At 38.1% G+C, this 7,074-nt stretch overlaps 1 long non-coding RNA gene across 1 annotated transcript in view; it reads right to left on the reverse strand.

Annotated features, from left to right (window-relative positions):
* Positions 1-1,151: 1,151 nt before the first annotated feature.
* Positions 1,152-7,074, reverse strand: part of LOC125618196 — a 21,415-nt gene continuing 15,492 nt past the window's right edge. Inside the window, exons 3-4 of the long non-coding RNA XR_007349447.1 lie at positions 5,581-5,648; positions 1,152-4,193 (exon numbers count right to left, since the gene is read on the reverse strand). This is a non-coding gene — a long non-coding RNA (uncharacterized LOC125618196). The remainder of the gene's footprint in view (positions 4,194-5,580; positions 5,649-7,074) is intronic.

Raw genomic sequence — 7,074 nt, forward strand, 5'->3', positions numbered from 1 at the left:
AAACTGTGCTCTCACATGTAGGATATAAAGATGATTACCATGTGCTTTCTGCCCTGAAGAAACTGAGTCTGCAAGGAAGACATAAACAAGTACATAACGACAATTGTAGAATAATGGAGGAAGAGCTTACTCTGCTTACAGGGTTGAGGGAAGGTTTAAGGAAAAGAGATGCCTGGAAGGACACCTAAGGGATGCTCAGATGGACAATATAAAAAATAAAAATAAAAAAAACAGGGATTCCAACCAGAAGAGAGACTGTTTTGGAGACACAGGAGCTAGGAATGACATGGTCCACTACAGGAACTGAAAGAGGCTCCCTTAAAGGTCAGCTGTACATAAGATGTGAGGTAGCAGATGGCTGGGGATGAAGCTTAAGCCCAAGGACCAAAGACGGTAGTCCTTGTTACAGAGGTTTTTAATTACAGGGCACCAACATGCAGAGTGGAGGCCCATCACAAGTAAATTTCACATCTCTTAATGTGATTTAAGCTTGGAGCATTAGAAGGTTTTTCTGAACTCTTTGGGCACAAGCCACACCCTCAGATTCAGCAATTGTAATGAGGATCACCAAGTTTCTTATTCATCTAACCTGCTTTTCCTCCTCCTCAAGATTTTATCCATTCTCATCCTCTCTCCTATGCCCTTTGACTCCTATATTAGTTGTGAGTAACAGAAACCTATCCAGACAAGTAAAAACCAAAAAAGTGAGTTTATCATTAGGGTATAGGAGCACCTTATGGAAATTCAAGATGGAAATGCACCTCAACCACAAAAGAGAGTGGATCCAGGAGGCAGAAAACACCTAAAAGTATGTCTCACCTCTTAACTCTGCTTCTGTCTGAATGTTATAGAGACCAAATAGTGAAGCTAAACAGACATGCTCGGTATCTTTGGTGCACACTGCAGAAATGAAATGCCCACCCCACAGCAAGGCAGCTTTCAAAGGTCCCACTCCCCAGTAAGCATCTGATCGTTTTTCTGACATTCTCAATTTCAAATCTGCAGGGAAGGGACTCAGGTAAAGTTTGGGTTTGGGGAATACCCTTGAACTAAACCATGTGACTAGAAAGCAGAGACACCCTGTTAGAAATTATACCATGGGGCCAGTCACTGTGACCAACTGGGCCTGTGAAGAGGTTCATTCCCATATGGACAAATTCTCAAGGAGATGTTCACAACAGATCATAGTCCCAACATATCATCACCTGAGCAACTAATTCAGAGAGGAGCTCCCAAATCCCTCACCAGGTCCTCTACTGACCTGATCCTAGGGAATGTCCTAATTTTCCTGAGTTGGGCCTCCCAAACAATTACCACATCAATATTCTTTCTCTGTCCTTCATCCTGGTTTCTTCACCTAACTGTGATCTTTAAATTAGGTTTTGAGCCTCCACTGTCCTTCACTCACCTTCCTCAACACAGAAGTCCCATCCTCCTATCATGGATCCACCCAAACCAGGTAAATGATAATCCTTAGGTAAAAGTTCAGGACAACCTATTACACAAAAACCTTTTGCATTCATTTAACTATCAATTCCACTATTCTTAAATGGTCTGGAAAATCTCAAGTTAATAATAATTTGGGATGAAAGTTTATTTTTCAGCACACTGTAGGCAGTTCTCACTGTGCTCATTTCTGTGTTAGCTAAGCTGTGTGCATGTCAGAACCATATCCTCTCTTTTGCACAATTCCAAGGTAACACTCTCGGGTTACCACTGAACAGCATAAAATGACGATATAATTTGATTAATGGACTAACAGGCCAAAGATTATCCTACATAGTCGTGCATCTACCAGCCCAAGAGTTCCCCTATTCTGTTCAATTTTCTCCTTGAGTCCTATAGCCTTTTTCAACATCAGAAATTAAAGAGGCTGGTGGGTGGCAGGGCTGGAAGGTTTCTCGAGCTACCTTCCTTGCTCACTTATCCTGTCAATTTTCATTGTTACCCTTTTATTGTCATCAAGTTTATGAGAGAAAAAGATGGCATCATATTAAGGCATAATTAGGATAATAAACGGGAGCTGTGGTTTGTTTTTGGACTGATTCCAATTGGGTAGCACACATAATCACCTCTAGCTGACTGCTTGATGATTATGACTTTGACAAAGTGGCATTATTTACTGCTAATGGATGAGATGATGATTTATTACTAATTACTCTCTTTTTCCACAATTTTTATATTATGTTAAATGAAGGATTACAGTTAGGGTAATAAATATTCACTAGGAAAAAAATGTCTAGCAGCAGAGTTCATGAAACTAGACCCTGAATAGAAGAGCCATTTCAATACCCAGGACCAGACCACAGAAAAGTCCTGACTTCAGGAGTCTCCATCCAACTGTTTCTTCAAATCACTCCATCTACTTACCCTTGGCTTCATTCTCTCTCCCTGCTGATGAGACATTAGTGAAAACTCAGGTGGAAAAGTTGGAAAGTGACACCTCCCCTGAGTCAGTTTGGAGTTCCAGAATCTCCTGTGGGTGGGATGGGGGAAGCAGAAATCTCCCTAAATGGGGATTAAAAATGAATGTAAAAACTAGTCCTTTCCAGAAACATGACTGTGCTGAAGAAGAATCTAGTAACAGAGGTGAAAGTAATTGAATGCAAATAAGGGGGCACAACAGGGTTACAATAACCAGTTAATCATACCCTTCTTGGGAGAGAAATAGATGCAGACCATGGTTGTCCTAACTGGAGTGTTGGATTTGATGAGCTAGCGTGGAAACAGAACTTCAGCCCCAAAATTGAATTCAGAAGACCAGCGAAAATAAAGAATGACACTCAGAGCCTTGAGTGTTAGGACAGAAGAGAGAGTCCAAGGTGAAGCTGAGCTGAGAAGGAGACAGATTGAAAGCCCTTTGATGCTAAGAAGCACTTTTTTGTATTTCTTTATCATCTCCACAATGCCTACCACAGTGTCCAGGGCATGGAGAACTCTCTGAAACTTTTCATTGACTGAGCTTTGGCAGGTAGACTGAAACAGTGAGAAGCAACATTCTCCACATGCAGATCAATTAATGACTCATTTTTTTTAAGGTTTTCAGACCACATTCATAAGATGCTATAGTTTTATTATCAGAAACTGCAATATCATCAACTTAAGCATCACTGGAGGTTTTCATTGCAGTTAAAATTTCTTATACTTTATAATTAGTACACACAACAGTATCTTGATTTTAATGTTGTATTCTTGATCAAATTTTATTGTTAAGTTGCTCTTGAAGTTCGTTTATGATAGTTTTCCTTGACCGAAATGTGTAGACTTCTTATTTCAAAATGTGGCTTTTTTTAAACATCTTTTAATACTGTGCATTTTGTTTTGAATTCTATTTTCAGAGAGCCAATATATAAATTGCTTTATTGATATAATATAAAGTGAATTTTATGAAATGTGTATGTGTCATCACTTGAACTGTCAACACAGGGGACTACACACCCCTACCCAACATGGACATGGCTATACTACAACAGTAAACACAACACCAGACTCCTGTCAATGTCCACATGCTCAATAGATCTTAAGAAGTGATATGTGACTTGGGTCCTGAAAGATGAGCAGCAGATCACCAAGAACAGAAAAGAGGGAGAATTTTCTAGATAGAACTACTTTTCAAGTCAGAAAGGCTGTCAGAAGACAGAGGGCCAATGTAAGAAAAATGTAAGGTAGAAAGGAAGAAAAATCAAATAGTAAGGTTGTTTAGCGTTAATCTATGCTAAGAATTTTCATAGACGAGTTTTAACTCATGGACAAATGGGAGCTGTAAAGCATGAGAAGAAGAGCACAGTCTTTTCTTGACCTCCATGTCCCATGGTATCCCCGAGAAACTCTAGCAGATACCCAAAGCCACTTAATCCACATCTGCCGTGTCAACTGGCATAAATATGTGAATATAACTGATAACACATCCTCCACACATACTTTAAATCATCTCTAGATTGCTTATATTACCTCATACAATGTAAATACTGTGTACATCGTTGTTATACTGTCTTATTGAGGGAATCATGAAAAAAAGTCTGCATATGTTCAGTACAGTCACTTTTTTAAATTTTCTTTTTCTTTCTTCTTTTTTTAGAAAAAGCATATAGGGCTATTTAATTCAATGGAAGTACACTCCCAGGTGCATGAAGCAGACTACCTCTTGAAATATATTTTCAGTCTTCATTTGGTTGAATCCACAAATGCAGAACCTGCAGATAACAAAGGGTCAACTCTAATATAATTTTATCTGTATTTTAGAAACCAGGCACTGACATAGAGTAGAGGATATATTTTAAAGAAAAGAGAACTCTTAGACCAGTTGAGAATTACCCAAGTGAAAAGGTAAGAGCTGAGCCATCCAGACAAAAATGAAGGGCCCTCCAGGGATGATTCAGCAGAATTATTGTGACATAACTTACTAAATATGTGAGCAAAAAAGTAAAGAGATGATCTCAACATTTCTAATTTGACCTTGAATTCTCATCCTGTGCATAAGAAATTTTGTGTGAAAGCATTCCAAAACTTTTTGAACTACTTCTCCAGTAGGCCCAATAGTCTTCTAAAGAACTTTGGGCTAAACTGAGTAAGTAAATACTTATATACCATAAAGGAAGAAAAACTAGCATTCTTTAGGTACCTACTGAATGCTGGCTTTAGGCTAAACACTCATATTTAGTCTTCACAAAAGGCCTGTGACAAAAATATTATTTTCTTTTTACAAAATGAGAAGCTAATGCCCAGAAAAAATTAAGAACCTACCCAAGCCATTTAGCCAGCAAGTGGCAGACCCAAAATATTCAAACTCAAGATTTGGGACTTTGAAAGATATATTTTTTTCTACCATCTATGTTGCCTCTCAGTAGAATAAAATGTATCTTAATAAAACTCTACATACTTGCAAGTTATTTCACCAAACACAATTCAAAAAACTTTATGTTTTCACTCTGGAAATAGTAAGAACAGAAATTAAATAGTTATTCTAAAATTCCAAGTATGCACAAAACTTGGATGCCCAAAGTTCTATTAGCAGCATTAAAACTGGCTGGTGAAACAGCCCTTAAAATGGCTTTGTGTTAGTTCCTTTGTATTTCCCAGTAGTGTTATTAGTAGCAATAAGAATTACTTACAAACAAAATGCACCACTTTTTTTTTTTTTTTCAGGTATGTAATCAACTTCTGTTTTAATTTGCTAAAGTGCACAATAGGAGATTGGGTTTGGGCCCTAACACCAACATTTTATTTTATTTTATTTTATTTTATTTTTTTTAATTTTTTATTGTTGGCTGTTCAAAACATTACATAATTCTTGATATATCATATTTCACACTTTGATTCAAGTGGGTTATGAGCTCCCATTTTTACCCCAAATACAGATTGCAGAATCACATCAGTTACACATCCATTGATTTACATATTGCCATACTAGTGTCTGTTGTGTTCTGCTGCCTTTCCTATCCTCTACTATCCCCCCTCCCCTCCCCTCCCCTCGCCTCTTCTCTCTCTGCCCCCTCTACTGACATTCAAAATGCACCACTTTTAATGCAGATTCACATTTAGTCGGAAAATCTCAATAAACATATATTTCTACAAACTTACCAGAAAAGATTCTAACAGGGTATGGCTTGGTTGGATGCTTGATTTGTGTCTTTGTCCACGTTGTGCATCTGTAACATATAAGATGGGCTGGATAATTTATAAAGAACAGAAATTTATTAGCTCACAACTCTGAAGGCTGGGAAGATAAAGGCACTAGCAGATTTGATGTCTGTTGAGGGTCACATCTCTGCGTCAAAGATGATACCTTGAATGCTACATCCTCCAGATGGAGGGAAACGCTGTTCCTCAATGGAAGAAGTGTAAAGATGATCAACACACTGGAGAGAGCTTTTTTATTGAGGCTTTACTCCATTTATGAGGGAAGAACCCTCATGACTTAAACAATTTCCATTAGGCCCCACTTTCCAACACTGTGGCGTCAGGGATAAGTTTCCAGAACATAAATTTGTTGGGATGCAAAAATTCAAACCATAACAGTTGGATTAAGATACCCCACACCAGGTTCTTCCAGGATGGTACAAGGAGGATTTAATACAGGACAGATGGCTAATTTTACTGTGCAAATGATTGATTAGCACAACTGAATCTTAGTGTTCAAAAATTTGGTGTGGTACCAGCCTTCCCATACCAACTCTTATTTATAGGTTTTGAACCTCCAGAACTATAAGATTCTATCCATTTAAAAATATGTATTGAGGGACTTAGCTGGGCCAGCCATGTTCTATGTGCTGTAAATAATATACAGTGATGAACAAGATAGTCAAACATGGAATTTATATTACACAGATGGATAGTGTACTGAAGAGAATCCAATGACTGGGCAAACACAGAAGATTCCAGACCACAGAGTCATGCAGACTATTCAACCAAGGGAGGAGTCAACATTAAGAATACTGAAATTAAATATTTTTCCATCTTTCCACTATTTTAATCTACCTAATTCCTGTTTCCATAATCATATTTCTTGATTTGGTACTAATAGGTTTCATGTTTGAATAAGAAGAGAACAAGATATCTGGGCTTTCAAAATATCTTGCTTCACCTCTAAGAACATGTAGAATAGGGGCTGAGATTGTGGCTCAGTGGTAGAGCATTCACCTAGCACATGCAAAGCCCTAGGTTTGATCCTCAGCACCACATAAAAATAAAAATAAATAAAATAAAGATACTGTGTCCAACTAAAAAAAAAATAAATATATTTTTTAAAAAGAACCCTGTAGAATAATCTGAATAAATACATGAAGAATACATGCACTCATACTTTATTTTTCATTAAAGAAACATGAGATTGAGCCAGGTGCAGTAGCACACACCTGTACTCACAGCTACTGGGAAGATAGAAGCAGGAGGATCACAAGTTTGAGGCCAGCCTGGGCAGCTTAGTGAGGCCTGTCTCAAGAAAAGGGGGAGGATAGATGGGGATGTAGCTCAGTGGTAGAGCAGTTGTGTAACAGGTGTAAAGTCCTGGGTTCAACCCTCAGCACTGCAAAAAAAGAAGAAGAAGAAGGAGGAGGAGGAGGAGGAGGAGGAGGA

The sequence above is a fragment of the Marmota marmota genome, unplaced genomic scaffold, assembly GCF_001458135.2.
Source record: "Marmota marmota marmota unplaced genomic scaffold, marMar, whole genome shotgun sequence".
In the NCBI taxonomy this organism is placed as follows: domain Eukaryota; kingdom Metazoa; phylum Chordata; class Mammalia; order Rodentia; family Sciuridae; genus Marmota; species Marmota marmota.